The 17500-nt window shown below is 34.7% G+C and overlaps 1 protein-coding gene across 1 annotated transcript in view; it reads right to left on the reverse strand.

The window, feature by feature from the left end:
• Window positions 1-17500, reverse strand: part of LOC144971739 (uncharacterized) — an 86202-nt gene that overhangs the window by 67721 nt on the left and 981 nt on the right. The gene's annotated exons all lie outside the window — the stretch shown is intronic.

Raw genomic sequence — 17500 nt, forward strand, 5'->3', positions numbered from 1 at the left:
CAACCAATAACTTTGGAAAAAGACTTCCAAAATAATTGTATATTATATTTTGACAGATAGGTAGATAGATGTCCCTACTCATTACAAGTTGTCAATTATTTTTATGTTGTTGCGTTCATTAAAATTAACACTGTAAGTCATAATTTGCTATTTCAAATATTTATATTCAAATAAAATCTTGTACTGTCTTTCATATCTTCGTCACTTGCATTGCTCTTGACACGAGAGACAAATGATTTAAAATGTAATCCCAGTCACGCATAGCTTTGAATAATATAATTCAGAATTGTGGGGGTCTCGACAGTTCTGATCCCACATTGATACATTGCTAGTGTTTTCAAATGATCGCTCCATTAGAGTTAAGATCATTGGATTGGAATTAATTTGACCCACTGCATTGAAAAGTAGCTTCAAAGTTGTTTTTATATCCCCCAATGTTCCACGCAATAAACCACTTAGAAATGTAATATGCCTTCCTCGCCAATAGACGGAATTAATGGTTTCTCACGAATACGCAGACAAATGCTATAAAACTGGAGAGAGAAAGTGTCAAGCCATAATGTGCCACTATTATTTCACCACGTAAAATCTTTTTTTTAAATTGCAATCCTTCAGGAACATATATCGCATGGAATCGGAGATTATTCCGGTTTCTGTAATGCCCAATGGACAGAAGAAATTGCTTTCTACCCTTTGGAGAGAACACTTGAGATTTTAACATAGCCATCTATTTTGCACAAGCAAATCACTAGCTGGTATTGACTTCACTAGAAAAAAATGTGTGCCCTTCCGCCATGACATCATAAGATAAAGTTGCCTAGGTATTCCACAAATGAGTATAGATAATTCATCAAACAAGATGTCGGATGTCAACAGCAATCACCCATGTTGTCCAAGTGAGCAAATTGGGTGTTAATAAAAAACGAAAGTGTCTGAAGCGGGGCTCGAACCTGGGACCTTCCGTGTCACTGTGCAATGCCTTAACCACTCGGCCACCTCGCCCCCCCACCCCCCCCCCCTTTCAACTAGAGGGAAAGAAAACAAGTAAAATATTCAATATTATTTTTATCACAACTAGAGTGACAAGTTTTAGCTCCAGTGGTTTGCCTTTGCCACGACAACAAACTGTGCCGCGAACGAACAACGACCTAACGAACACTATTCTGCCATACTCTGCAAAAAACACATTAAAAAAGTTTTGGCCAGAAAACTCGTTGTTCAAATATCGATTGATTAAAATTACCCTCATCTTGTCAACAACTCTAAAACTTTAAGGTTTGATGGATTTTAACAAAGTTATGGTAATTTCAATCGAGCTTTTATGAAGGCTGCCATTTCTGGCCAAAATGTTAAAAATGTCTCGCTGTTTTGTAGAGTACGGCAGCGTAGGCACAGTCCGTGTATTCTTTATTATGTCCAATGCACCAAATTAAACGTGGACGGTTTTAGGTGATGATTGTCAAAAAAAAAAAAAAAAGAGATCGAATTTTTTACGACGCTATATTGGATCGTATTAGATGCTTTTGAAAAAAAATAATTTTATACGTGGGAGCCACTGAATATCGGATCGGAGTAGGTCGGCTGACTTTTAGGTCATTTCTGTTCCGAGGAAGGTGAGATAGTCAAAATATAATTTTAAAAGCCATTCATGCAGAGCCATTAGGCCCATGAAATTAGAGTTTATCCAAGTATCTATAGAATGAAAACGAAAAAAAAAAAGCAATTGATTTCTAACCTTTGGATAGGACGTTGGTCTATCTCAGAGTACTTTCGCCAGATCAGAGAGAGGTTTTACGGCACTTTCGACACTTTATGTCATTTCAACTTACATAAAACTTTGAGATCACAATAGACTACAGATTGCTTGCCGATTTTTGAAGTCATTTTTTTTTTTGCTTCACAAGAATGTGATTATCATGACGGGTGCGTAGAATTGAAGCATTCCAGTACTGTATCTAGGACTATCAGAGTACAGTGATTAAAACTATACAAGCTGTTGACTCTCCCCTCTTCCAGCAGGCTCTGACGAAACCAATAAATCATCTCATTACTGAGCGAGGTCAAAAATCCACATGAAAAGGTCAAATGATATTAAAAATTTCGCAATAATGTGCAAAGCTATGCAGAGTACATCGATTTGAGCGGATATCGTTCCCAGCATTAAAGAGAATTACACTCACGGCCCATCAATCAACCTTTTCATTTGTTCAAGCTATGTACAAGAAATTGTTTTACGTCATTTCAAATTCATTGTAGACAATCACAACGTAATCGTTTTAAAGACTCTCTCTCTCTCTCTCTCTCTCTCTCTCTCTCTCTCTCTCTCTCTCTGTGTGTGTGTGTGTGTGTGTGTGTGTCATATAAACTTTTCCAAGCATTTGAAATGAACAATATTATATTCAAAATATTGTTTTCATATCAAAACTTGTTAAAAATACAATGCCGTCCAATACCCATACCCTCGGCGAAAAACAAAAACGTTAACAAACATAAAAGACTATAGACTATACAAAATATAGATTTTCTTATATTAAATTTGTTCTCAGGTCAAATATATTAGACAAAATAACCGAGAGGACAGGCAAATACACACTTAATCTAGCAACAAACAAAGAATGTAAAAAAGAAAAAGTGAGAAGAAAGAAAGAAAAAGTGAGATAGGAAATAATTAAAGTGAACGGAAAATATAAACAGACAAGAAAGAAAAACAGTGTTTGAGATAATAAAAACATTATTTTACATAAATCTAGATTAATTGTTTAAGTAAAGAAAAGGTTTTTCAACAGAAAAGTCCGTATGACAGTGTATTGACAATATTTTGACATTTTTGTTGTAAAAATGTAAAAGATGAGGATGAGATTGAATAAGGCGCTCTTCCGTACTTGCCGCTTTAAAGCTCTTATGCCGTTATGTATTTAACTGACTTTCCCATCACAATAAAATCAACCTTTGTGGTGATAACAATTAGAATTATTAGATTTTAAAAACCAACACAATTTTGTATTGGAAATCGAACCCCTTCGATTGTAGTAGATGGGGACCACAGTTCGATTTAAAAAGCATGAAGTTGTTTGATTGTTGTTGTATGTAGTCATGGTGGAGGAATACGTGTTCTCGGGCACTTCCTGGATCGATAGGGTTATGGTAAAGAATGTCTGATTTCCTATTTGGACTCGTATATCGATGATATATGTGATGTTACCTCATTTTTTTATTTTCTCTTCTTCTTCTTCTTCTTCTTCTTCTTCTTCTTCTTCTTCTTCTTCTTCTTCTTCTTCTTCTTCTTCTTCTTCTTTCTTTCTTTCTTTCTTCTTCTTCTTCTTCTTCTTCTTCTTCTTCTTCTTCTTCTTCTTCTTCTTCTTCTTTCTTAAACTACTACTTCTACTACTACTACTACTACTACTACTACTACTACTACTACTACTACTACTACTACTACTACTACTACTACCACCACTACTACTATTACTATTACTACTACTGCTACTATTACTACTACTACTACTACTACTACTACTACTACTACTACTACTACTACTACTACTACTACTACTAATACTACTACTACTACTACTACTACTACTTGCACTCTTGCGATTTGGAATCCGAACTTTTTCCCAGCCGGCACTCCCAAGCTCATACAGCTATTGCAGATACGTCCGAAACTCAAACAAAAATGTAAAAATGTAAGAATCATATATAATCGCAACCCTAATATTGGAAAAGCATATCATTTCTTAGAAAAACCTAATCATTGAATAGTGTTTTGAACCCGTTGAAAAATAATATTCAAAGATTGCGCAATATTTCTGCTCATTATTGTGTGTGACTGAAAAGTTTAGTTGAAATGACGGCTGATTTGCCTTCTAAAATGATTTTTTTGGTGAGTCTGAGTAATGCAAATCCAACGTGATGATATGGAGTTCCAAGTGATATAAGGAAGCAAACATTTTCTAAAATGATCACGAGACGTAGATAGATAATTTAGATTAATTTCAAAATAAAGATTTTTATAACTGATTGCCACGAAATATCTAAGAATCTTAATTTGTGGGGAAGAATAAGCGGTATTCTTTCATGTTATGGCTTTATCGAATTCGTTGTTTTTACTGCGCATTAACACTTACTTCTCAAGCTTTTGGTGACAAGTGGCGCGATAAACATAACGTATTTAATAAATTCAAAGCGATGAAAGAATCATATATTACGTCATGGAGGGGCAGTGTAATCCTAAAGTGTCCTGCGCATAATAATAAACCTTAACAATAAATCATAGGGGTAAATAAATACACTATTGATTTAAACACCGACATTCAGTTATCATCAAAGCCTGCCTTTAAAGAGTAAATTGTTTTTGTCAAACCAGGAATGAGTCTTTTATTTTTTAACGTTAAATAACACTCTTCGTTCGATCAATATTTATTTCACATTTCGGTAAGTAAAAAGTTTATTCTAAAAGAGAAAGAAAAACAACTATTTGGTAGTTATTATCATTATCCAAATACTGTTATCTAATTCAAATCGAATGATTATTGAGTTGGTAGAGTTACATAGTGAAATAGGTATTTTATAACGGATAATTATAATGGTGTACCGATATTGCTTTATATATCTATTGTTCAAAATGATTCAACCGACTGGGGAAAAAGTCCTTAAGTAAAAGACTCTCAATACGGTGGGGTACTTCCCATGGAGTCAATGCATATAATAGTAAGATTGTTTCTAGATTTCTTTCGTTTCTTGCACTCATTGTTCAAAGTAATTACTTTTGAGATCTTACTCTTGGATGAAAAAATCTTAAGAAAGGCGCTTACATGTTTTGTAATTTCGTCCCGAGTAGTTAGCTTTTAACTTGGAGTTTGGATAAAAATATAATAAGTACTTATGCTATTATATTATGTAACGTTTGCCAACCGCGGAGTAATTATAATTGAAAAAACACAAAGTAGAACATTTATAGGGTGTTATGCTAAATCCATCCGGTAGTGGTCATAATGGTTCTTCTGGAATTATATTTTGAAACCAATATGAAGGTAGATCAATTATAAAGAGATATATCAATAATAATTTATTAAATTAGTCTTCTCACGGTGACCATGCATGAGGTAAAAACTGATGACGAAGGCCTTATTTAAAGGTATAAAAAGCCAACTCTTTGCCTTATGGCCATGGCCACGAGACGTGGATCAATAGCTGCTCCGAGATGCTTTTGCAAAACTTCTGTATGGCCATATTTCAAATAAATAAATTCTCCACTCAAGGTCAGTTGTCAATGTCCAAGTTTTACAGCCATACAAAAAATGTTGACTAGGTGTAACATTTGTTGAGTCGAAGTCTTATTGGAAGACTTATTTTACGACAAGGGAGAATTTTCTTCAACTCCATAATAATAATGATTATGATAATTATGATGATAATGATAATGATAAATTTGCAATGTCAACAATATGGAAATTGCAATGGTTTATATTGCTCGAACAAATAAAATAGAATGTTCCTTGGCAATTCTAATTCTCCTTTTTATTTCTGTCTCGCTTCTTCCATCTCGTGCGACAAAGTGTCCAGTATATACGAAATTGTTTTCTTGTTCCCATGTTTTCTGATATATTTATTGGAAAGGTAGGAAAACAAATAAACATATTATCTTAGAAACACTCGACATAACACAAAGCTACGGAAGACCATCAATCAAAGATAACTCGCTTGCTGCGGTTGTATTAGAAGTCATAAAACGATCCAAAAGAAAGTGCTGGATGGGAAAGTATACTGAAAGCGAGATGGATGAGGAAAGAGGACAAGCTGACAGCAAAATATCAAAGAAGTGGAATCAAAGAAGTTCAACGAATGTTGTGAAATCCACAAAGAGAGAGAAAGAGAGAGAGAGAGAGAGAGAGAGAGAGAGAGAGAGAGAGATATCTCAACAATAGAATAAAGTTTTCAAAGTAATATAATAAAGTGCTTTGGGTTGTTGTTTTTGGGGTTTTTTTTGTTTTGTTTTTTTTTCTATTACTAAATTGAGCACTCTCAGTACTTTCATTTGTTACTCTTGCGCGGCGTCCATTTGAGTAACAGTAAACGTTATTGAAAATGTTCATTGAACAGGTGTAACCAGTAGATTGGGGTAGAAGGGCATGGAATAATTTAGAAAATATTATGCTTGGATAATTGAAGAGAGACGGTAGGGCTGAAAATAAGATACATAAATTAAAAAGCTAACAGGAACAAACAAAATTATCGAAAAAGAAAAAAAAGCGTATGCAAACTGAATAAGGTCGTATACGCTTTCAAAGGAGGAAATTTGCATAGTGGTACGCTATCAAATGTAAGTACTATTCAACAAGGTCATAGGTAAGATATAAAGAATTACTATCTATAAAGACGAGACCAAAACCGCTGAAGTCACCAATGTGTTCATGTCATAAAACGCAAGTTATGATAACAAAGCGAATATCAATGATTTTTGGATTGAGGTGGTGAAAAGACTTTGAAATGCGTTCTCTCGATTCATGAAAAGTATTTTCTTCAAACTTTCTTTTTTAAATAATCTCCAAAACAAAAACTCATTCTACTGGACTTTACGCTTGTCAAGGGTGTCATGAATTGGCCAATTGGTTTTGGTTGTGAAAAAAGCTCCCATGACGGAAAATCTATATCTCTATATAATCCATGCTTCCTGCAAGAGTATCGATCTAAGTCGAATTATCCAATGATTTTTTAAAAGATTATTTTTTGTGTATTGTGTGATTGAGGACTACCTCTTTTTCTGTTTAGAAACAGATATTGAGCCTGACTTATACGATTTAAGGCATGACATAACAGTCCAGATAAAAGAGTCACCATGTAATTATTATTATATCTTCTTCTTTCTTCTTCTAGGTTCCATGCCTGGTCCAGGCTTCGGATACTGCATGAATTATCTCTCTCCATTCCTCCCTGTCTCTTGCTTTTTCAAACAGCTCTTGGATTGTTAGGTTGGTGAAGCCCTTCAGTTGGTCTATGAGTGTTTTTCTTTGTCTCCCCGGGCGCGTTTACCAGGTATTTTTCCACAACTTGCCAGGTATTCATTCTTATCTTTCCTTACTATGTGTCCGAAAAAGGATAGTTGTCGATCCACTATTAAGGGCATTAGTTTCCTTTGTTGGTATGTTTGTTTTAGCACTTCTTCGTTCGTTTTGTGTGCAGTATACGATATTCTCTGCATCCTTCTCAAGCACCACATTTCAAAAGCTTCAATGTTCTTTTGTGTTTCTGCATTTGTAGTCCAGCTTTCGCATCCGTATAACAAGATTGGCCACACGTAGCACTTCAAGACTCGGAATCTAATCCCGAACGACATCTGTTTGTTTTTCAAAATGTTTCCCAGGTCCATGAAGGCCTGTTTGGCTTGAGTTATTCTTGCTCGTATGTCTCGGTTACATCTTCCATCTGTTGTCACTATTGAACCTAGGTATTTAAAACTTTCTACGTTGGTAAGTTGCTCGCCGTGAATCGTTATATTGCAGGTGTTGTTGTTTTCGGGGTTTTTCTGTATTACCATGCATTCCGTTTTGGTGATATTCACTTCCATTCCCTTGGCTTCACTATCTACTACCACTTTGTCAACAATCTTTTGAAGTTGGATTTCTGATGTTGCAATGAGTACCGTATCGTCTGCGTATCTTATATTATTTATGTTGTGACCTCCTACTTTTATTCCCTCCATATTATTTATGCCCCTCATGATTGTTTCTTGGTATAGATTAAACAGATCTGGTGAGGCAACACACCCTTGACGGACTCCTTTCTTAATAGGAATGGAATTTCCTGTAGAGTTTCCGATTTTGATAGATGCCTGCTGGGTGTAGTATAATGTTTGCATGAGTCTGAGGTCTTTCTCATCAGCGCCAATGGAGTGCAGTTGTTTTAGTATTTCTTCGTGGCGTACTCTATCAAAAGCTTTTTTGTAGTCGACAAAACAGAGGTATAGTGGGGTCTGAACCTGTATAGCTCTTTCACTTAAAACACGGAGGAGGTATATTGCGTTCCTTGTCCCTCTGTCAGGTTGGAATCCATATTGTTCTTCTGCGATTTCGGGGTTAATCTTATTCCTTAGCCTGTTGATAATTATACGCAACAGTATTTTGTTGATGTGGCTTATTAAACTTATAGTTCTAAAATTTTCGCATCTGACTGCACCTGCTTTCTTTGGTATTGCTATGAAAATAGAGTTACAGAGATCTTCTGGAATTTTCCCAGTATTGTATATATTGTTGAATAATATGTGAAGTTCATCAATTGCTAGATCTCCTAGGCTTTTTAATACCTCTACAGATATTTCATCAGGGCCTGTTGCTTTACCATCCCTCATTCGTTCCATGGCATGTTCAATTTCACTTTTGGTGATGTTTGGTCCGCTTAATGGTTCTTTGAATTTCAGTGGTGGTTCATTTCTATTTGGATCATTGTACAGTTCGCCTATGTATTCTACCCATCGGCTTTCTATATGTTGTTCTTCAAATAGCAGTTCCCCTTGTTTGTTTTGGATACAACTTCCTGCTGCTTTGCTTTTCCTTTTCCCTGATAGTTCTTTTATTCTTTGGTGAGCTTGTTGGGGGTTGGGTTTGTATTCTCTTTCGATTTCGCAGCATTTCCAGTCTAGATAGTTCTCGTGTGCCTCGATGCATTTGGATTTAATGTGGTTTTTCAATGTTTGGTATTCTGCAGACCCTCTGTTGCATTTTCGTCTTTCTTCAAATAGGTTTAGAATTTCATTTGTCATTCATTCCTTTTTGCTGTTTATTTGAGCTATTGGTAAATGCTTTTCTGCAGTTGCTTTGACACACTTTTGGAATATATCAAATTGTTTTTCACATTTTTCGTTATCAGGTTCACTTTGGCTTTGTATCATGAGTGCATTTTCAAATTCTTCTCTCATTTTTGTTTGTATGCCATTGTCTTTGCATAACCTGTAATCCCTCTTTATTCTACCAGCTGTTCTCTGAATAGCTTTAAACTTTATCCTTACTGTACAAACAACTGGGACATGGTCACTGTCTACATCGGCGCCTGGATAGGTTTTGCAATTTAATATGCCATTTCTGAATCTTGATGATACTGCTATAAAGTCTATCTGGTTCCTTGCTCTGTCCCCTGGTGATTGCCATGTCCAGGTTCTTCTTGGGTGTTGTTGAAACCAGGTGTTTGAAATCATTAATTTATTTGTTCTACACCATTCTGCCAGATGTTTCCTCGTTCATTTCTGTCTCCGAGTCCATGTGGTCCGATTATGTCACCATCTCTGCCTCTGCCAATCTTAGCATTTAGGTCCCCCATTACCATAAGGACTTCTTGTGATTTACACATTCGTTTTGCTTTGTCTAGTGAATGGTAAAACTCTGTCATATCTGCATCTGTCGCCTCTTCTGTTGGTGCATAAACTTGAATAATATTGGTGTCAACTACAGGTCCTCTTAGCTTAACCAGCAAAACTCTGTCTGAGATTGCTACGTGCCCTTTGTAAAATTTGGTTGATTTTTGGTCTAAGATCATCCCTACTCCTTTTTGGAAAGAGGTTCCACCACTCCATATGATCTTATATGTCGTGTTGTTTTCTTGTTTTGACATGGTTCCCTGCTCTTTCCATCTCATCTCTGCCAGGCCAAGAATATTTATTTGGAGCCGTTTCATTTCTTTTAGAATGTTGTTTAGTTTTCCTTTTTGGGCACAGGTCCTGACATTCCATGTCCCAATTTTGGTTTTGTCACATTTGTGAAATTTATTTCGCCTAGTAATTGGCTGACGGTTCGGTGTGACCTGACGAACATCACGCTCCCAACCGAGCGAGGCAGCAGTCTTCCGTGAAAACATGCTCCCCTTTACGCTGTCACCGTTTAACTTTTTGGACTTATTCATGCAGTTAACTCGGCAAAGTTACAAGAATGGTTTGCCATTGCCAAAAAAAATTATTATATATAGACGTCTAAACTAAGGAATTGGATTTTATGAGTAAATAAGTGTTACTGTTAGGATTCATTGTTAGCCTGAATGAATGACAAGCTTATATTATGTTTAGTATTATTAATAAAATAATGAAAATAATAATAATTATCATTATTATCATCATCGTCGTCATTATTATTATTTCTTTCAATATTATTATTATTATCATTATTATTATTATTATTATTATTATTCTATTATATTATTTATTATTATTATATTATTATTATTATTATTATTATTATTATTATTATTATTATTATTATTATTATTATTATTATTACCTTCAACGGTAAAATATATGTTCTTACTAAAAGCGGGAAGAAGATGGTAAATGGCGATCTCTCTTATGCAGACTATCCTTCAAAACGAATAGTTCGTTACGGACAAAATGAGACAATAACTATAACTACGCTGGCTCGTTATGGTAACAGTAAAACAAATTAAAAATCAATCGCATCCTCATTTACTTCCTGCGGATCTCCACCTTGGCATGCTATTTCGAATTTATCAAGTTTATTTGTTCAACCCCGGACTGACCAAATACCCGGATATTACTCCAATCCAGCATCAATGAAAATGGCAACCAGACAATATCACAACTCGACTCCTCATCAACAACTATACATAACACGATCAACCAACAGAAGACACGAGAACCGTACTTGGATTCAATAGTCTGATGTCACATTGCCCAGCAACGGCGGCCATCGTGGTTCTAAACAAAAACAATCTGTATTCTTTATTCTTCATGCTGGCTAGAACTTTTCATATGTCTTGTGATCAGATTGTGTAAAAGTCAAAACATGATCAGATTTATAATCGGGTTTTTTTCCTCTGTTTCCGCTTTTATGCTCGTCGGAGAAATATTTCATAAGGGCGTCCGCCATTGTTCCGATAGTTTAGAGCCAGTTACTAAGTTACCATGCGTCATTACGAGGGAAGTGACGTTACGACTGTTGAAGCGTATTATGCTACATCTCCAAGACATTAAAGAGAACAAACATTCGTGAAGAAGCCGTGCATTGACAATGAATCAGATTAAATATACCTTCTGACACTGGATCACGCTCGCACGGTCAAAGCTCTTCCCATCCAAGATCCCAGGGAATAGATACAAGATGACTTTCCCGACCAGTTGACTTTCCACTTAACGATGTAGAATACTTCAACGATCTTTAAACCCTGATACGCTAAATTTATTTGTAAAGCATTTCATTTCAAAATTAGTAAAGAGGGAGAATCGCAAGCACTTTATAACAAAATTGACCATAATAATAATAATGATAATAATAATAATAATAATAATAATAATAATAATAATAATAATAATAATAATAATAATAATAATAATAATAGTAATAAAATTAATAATAATAATAATAATAATAATAATAATAATAATAATAATAATATTAATAATAATAATAATAAAAACAATAATAATAATAATAAAAATAATACTAAAAATAATAATAATAATAATAATAATGATAATAATAATAATAATGATAATAATAATAATAGTAATAATAATAATAATAAAAATAAAAATAATAATAATAATAATAATAATAATAATAATAATAATAATAATAATAATAATAATAATAATAATAATAATAATAATAATAATAATAATAATAATAATAATGATAATAATAATAATCTGTCTTGTAACATTTTCGGTCTCTTCCTTGTGAAAATTATGACCTCATTATTATCACTGGTGATTTTAATTTCCCTCAAATTAATTGGACTACAGCATGCAATTTACACCCAGATGCTGACTTTCAAAAAGCAATTAGAGATGCATTACTTTGTATACATCTATGATCTAATTTGTAATCCCGATGTAAAGTAACTCGTTTCATTTAACTTTGTTGGTAGTGGATGTTATAGTCCATGTTTTTCATTTAAAAAAAAAAGCTGTATTCCTAATTTCAAAGTAAAATGTGCATTGACAGATAAAGTAGAAGATGTAAATAGTAGATCACTATAGCCATATGGAACAGAAATCTTTTCCGTGTGTATGTAATGTTAAGCGGGCATAAATGATTGCTTGCTAACCTTGGATACGAAGACAGTCGATCGCAAAATCACTTTGATTCCGATCACTGCTGACTTGAAGATTAAAGTAGAGAAAAAAAAAACGCAGAAAAAACTCCAATCAACACATTACGAATATGGACCCCTTTGCTCAGGGTATTTGGGCGATGTGGGGTGGGGGGGGGGGTAGAGCTATATCAAATGAGCTATTGGAATCCTTCTAAGCATTAAGATAAAACATTGATTTTTTTTAATACTCCAAAACCCCCAAAAAACTAAAGCTTTTATATAGCGCAATATCCACTCAACGTGCTCAAAGCGCTTTACAAACGGTCCGTGACCAACAGAAACATGTAACATGTAGAACAAGACAACACCTGTTAGGCGATTTTACAATTTTTTTCAGACCGAGAAAACGCTTTTTGCGGGCATGTACTCGTTTTACACCTGAGTATGTTGAGAGAATGTGAGTAAGGAGTATTTTCCAAGGACTCAACCATGCTCCGAGCGAGGCTCGTACCCGGGACCGAGCGACATATATATATTTAGCATTATGCCGCCTAACATTTTTATACAAAGGTTATATTAAATAACTACATTTGGTTGTATAAAAAAAAGGAAAGCGTGACCTCAATTAGAATATGAATAAAGAAGATTTCATGTCTGGAAAAATGTCTATATCAGGGACGGTATTTATGTCAATGGATATTTTAATATTTACCATACCATAACTATTTTCCAAGGCGCCATTGATAGCGGATCTAAATGTAACAATCTTTCCAACTCTTTTCAGAAACAAAACGATCGATCGGAACGTTGGTGAATTTCTTTTTTTTTTCTCCCCCGACAAACTTTAGAAATCGAAGGCCGGGGTTACTTGAATGTGTCGGTTTGAGTATGAAACAAACATAAATCATCGTCAGGGGCGTTCAGCTAATTGCAATAACATTTATATATATATATATATATATATATATATATATGTGTGTGTGTGTGTGTGTGTAATATAAATTATTTTGGGCATTACGTTTCTTTTTATGTTTAGCCGTCTTGTTGCAATGAGTAGATTAATTCCTATTCAAGTTTTGTTTTACTCCATAAGTATTTTCGTATTTGCAATTGTCATTTGTTAACCCAAAATGTCCACACCATTCATAATATTTATTTATGTGAAGCTTTATCCCATCATTATGATTCCATGAAATATGGATAAAGAAAAACGGAAGTTGTAAAGTTTGTTGATAAAACTATATGTAGTTTGTAAAGCGCTTTGAGCATATTTAGTGGATATTGCGCTATATAGAGCTCAATTTAAATTTCAAATTTAAATTTATTTGTAATATATATATATATATATATATATATATATATATATATATATATATATATTAATATTAGATCCCATGAGCAATCTATTCTTGTTTCAAGTCATATACCTCTCATTATTCCCACTCAGACACATGCATATCTGAAGTGTTTTCAATTGGGAACAAACGCGTAATGTAAAAAAACTGGTTCCAATCTCATTGGAAGTGTAAACCTACTCTACATACATTTCTTCAGAGTAATGGTGTCTTATTTTCTAGTCTAAAGATATGCTGGTCGTCAATATAGATCATCCATCCTCGATCTTTTACGTCCTGTAATAGTATAAATCTACCTATGCATCCTTCTGCTAAAAGAGTTAACCTACTTTATAATTTAATATATAACCTATTCATTGTTAGTCCCACGAAAGACTGATTACATACACACTTCCAAAGAGTTTGGATTCGGAAGAATGGAGGCGTGACGTCACGACTTATATGCCCCATTAAGGTATAAATCAAGCGTCCAAACACTTATGTTGTATGCGGAACTATACTTGACTTTCACTTTATTTTTAGAGAGAGAGATTGACGAGATGTTGTTGGTCTTTTTTTACTGAGGGAATAAACCCTTTTTCGTAAACCAATCCAAACATAATATAAAGAATGAGAAGGAGCAGTAACAGCGATGAAATCCATGCTTTCATCGAACCCGTGTCTTCTTGCTGGCACTGAGATCTAGGAGAAATCGATAAAATATACCTAATTCGAGTAAAATCAAACCACGCCTGAAAACAGTTAAACCACCGAGTCCACCCTGGAAAGAGTTCAAGATTTGCTTGTGCTTAAAGTGTCACATAGGGTATAAAGCTGAAACGATATTCATGTGAATGTCATCATTAAAATCGTGAAAGTGAATACGTTGTTGAATGTTTCAATGAGTCCGGAAATACGACGGCCAATACAAGAAGTTATGCAAATCGCCATATGTATTAAATGTATATCAGATGAGCTGAAAGTGTGAACGACCTGATTTTTATATCTTTCTTTACGGTAGTAAATGGCACATGAATTAATTCAGTCGTGAATCTTTAAGTCTACAGGTTGTAGTCTAATACCTGAACAATTTTTGTAAGGGACGTCTCTCTCTCTCTCTCTCTCTCTCTCTCTCTCTCTCTCTCTCTCTCTCTCTCTCTCTCTTTCTCTCTCTCTGTGTGTGTGTGTGTGTGTTTGTGTGTGTGTGTGTGTGTGTGTGTGTCCCCCCCTCTCTCTCTTTTATTCTTTCTTTCTTTCTCTTTCTCTCTGTATGCATGTTTGTTTGCTTGCGTGCGTGTGAGTGTGTGTGTGTGTGTGTGAGTGTGTGTGTGTGTGTGTGTGTGTGTGTGCTTCCTTCCCTCTTTCCCTCTGTATGTCTGCCTGTCTCTATATGACTGCGTATGTTATGAGTGGTTTTATGGTCTAGTAGTATGATACTCGGCTAGCAAACTGCAGGTTAAAATTCGAGTCCTGCAGAGGGTGGCGCAAAGATAAGTCCTGGGCAAAGACTCTTTAGTAACATATTCCCTCCGTACTCTGTTCAAAAATGACTTCTTGGGCCGTTAACAGAAAAGTTATATTCACTCACTCTTCACTCATTCCCATGACCAGTTGATCATCGGTGGGACATGCGGGATGCAGACTTCACAACCTCAAGCCATTTATTACGGTCTCTGGCCATTTCTAGAAGGGTAGTAAGGTCCAGGCCTGTCCAGTCTTTGATGATGTATTGCCATACTTTTTTCTGTCTTTCTCTTATTCTCTGCCCCCCACAGTGCCCTGCATGACAGTCTTGCACAGGTTGTTTTGTGTTGTTCCCTTATTCATGAGTCAGATTTACTCCCTTTATCTTTACCTCCATTATCAGGGCGGACAGTGTGTCCGATCCATGTCCTAAATTTAAAGTATCAACCTTGTTTAGGAGAACTTTTGGTAAGCACATATTTTAGTGGATAATGTTCCTTATAATAAAAACAAATGTTTTTTGATGGGTTTTTTTTTTTTTGGGGGGGGGGGGTTGTATGTGTTGTATTTTTTTATTTTTTTGTGTGTGTGAGCGATATATCCTTTTGGTAACATTCACCAAGTTAGAATTATAAAGAATGGTATACATTAATATTATAAAATAGCACAGACGACACCATTCAACATCTCCAGAGAAGTAATTTTATATTTTTTTTATATTCGAAAAGAGGAAATTCAAATCTAATTTTCATGACAATTCCAATTGGATTCAGTAGTCTGATGTCACGCCGCCAGGCAACGGCGGCCATCTTGGTTCTAAACAACGAAAACCATTACTTTTTATTCTTCATGCTGGCTAGAACTTTTCATTCACTTTTCATATGCCTTTTGATCAGAATGTGTAAAATTCAAAACATGATCATATTTATGTTGTTTTTTTTTTTCCTCTGGAAGCGTTTTTATGCTAGGCGGAGATATATTTCTACGGGCGTCCGCCATTGTTCCGATAGTTTAGAGCCAGTGTTACTAAGTTACCATGCGTCATTAGGAAGGAAGTGACGTTACGACTATTGAATCCTATTCACTCAAGAATATCTGGCAAGGTAGGGCACCAATCGTTCTTTATTTACAAACAAGAATTGTTGTCAGTTAATGAATGGTGCCCGTTTAATGAACGTGATGATGTGTTGATCAACTTCAAATTTATGGTTAAAGCTGTGAACAAAATTTGAACTCAATTTCAATTGTCGTAATAGACAATAACGTTTTTTTTGACTTCGTAATAGAACTCCACTGAGCTTTTTAATTGGTCACGGAGAGATGTTTTATGTATATAATATCTTAATATTTTGCTCACTTATTGTAGAATCATTTCCCAAGGTTAAAAACGGAAAATGATTTATATAGATTTTAAGTCTACAAGGGGATGGAAATCTATGCAAGATGCCCTTCTTTGGGGCAAACCATCGATGGGTCTAATAGCCTATGGAAACAATTCCTATCGTCTTAAAAATGTGTTATGTCTGGATCTCTCCTAACCGAACATTTTCAGGATTCTTAAAAAAATGACATACCATTCAATACAAGAGAGAGAAAGAGAGAGAGAGAGAGAGAGAGAGAGAGAGAGAGAGAGAGAAAGATAGAAGGGTGGGAGGAAAGGGAGACGTTGTCCCTTACAAAAATTGTTGCAGTTATGTCTTCAACTAGTAGACTTAAAGGTTCGCGACTGAATTAATTCATGTGCCATTTACTACCGTAAAGAGTTATTGATATTTTGAACTCAAATTCAAGAACAATGAGGACAAACTACACATAATTTTGTTCAATAAAACGAGCTTTACAAAGCAGCATTGCGAATTATTATAGATATATCCAAGATTTGTCTTCAAATTCTGCGATGTACAAAACAAATCCGAATAATAAAAATGTTCATTGTATCGTGGTGTTTTTCCCATGAATGATAAGGAGAGGGTTAAACCGAAATATAATAAAAATGATAAAAATTACGAACTTTTTGTCATTTGGAATGTAAGAAATTGTATTTATTCTTTCACATACAGAATAGAAATTACCCCCAAGTGTCCTATTTGTGGCAATAAATTAAATTTTCAAAATATACTTCATTCTCATATCTGGAACGTGTTGTGTTTTGAAGCCAATTTCACATCCTTATACGATAGCTTCTCAGAAACAAAAACAAAGATCGACATCCGATTGGTCACATATTCTCCTCCCATAATATATTTAGACCGGAAAACAAGAAGCCATCACTCTGAAACCAAAAGATCAATTTCACACGGTATATATTCAGTCTCCCGGAAGAGAGGATTTTACACTTTCAATGAGATAGGAGCCAGTTTTTGACAGCATACCAGTCTCTAAAATTATGTTTGCATTACTTTGATCTAATACACGGAACACTCAATCGGTATGAAGTTTTAAAATTCTGAGACACATTGAGATATCGACTCATGAACATAATAATGGAAGACTTACCAATGCTTAGTCTAGCTATGTTCAGGCACAACAAATATATTTATCCTCTGAAATAACGCGACACTTTCATTGATGTAATATCTAAAAGTTTATATGCTTGAAGACAGAAAGAAATAATAACCTACAAATATTTTTACACTTATTTAAAACGGACGCCTTTAATGTTTATG

The sequence above is a fragment of the Berghia stephanieae genome, chromosome 4 (genome assembly GCF_034508935.2).
Source record: "Berghia stephanieae isolate SIO BIC M18660-M18661 chromosome 4, UCSD_Bste_1.3, whole genome shotgun sequence".
Taxonomy (NCBI): domain Eukaryota; kingdom Metazoa; phylum Mollusca; class Gastropoda; order Nudibranchia; family Aeolidiidae; genus Berghia; species Berghia stephanieae.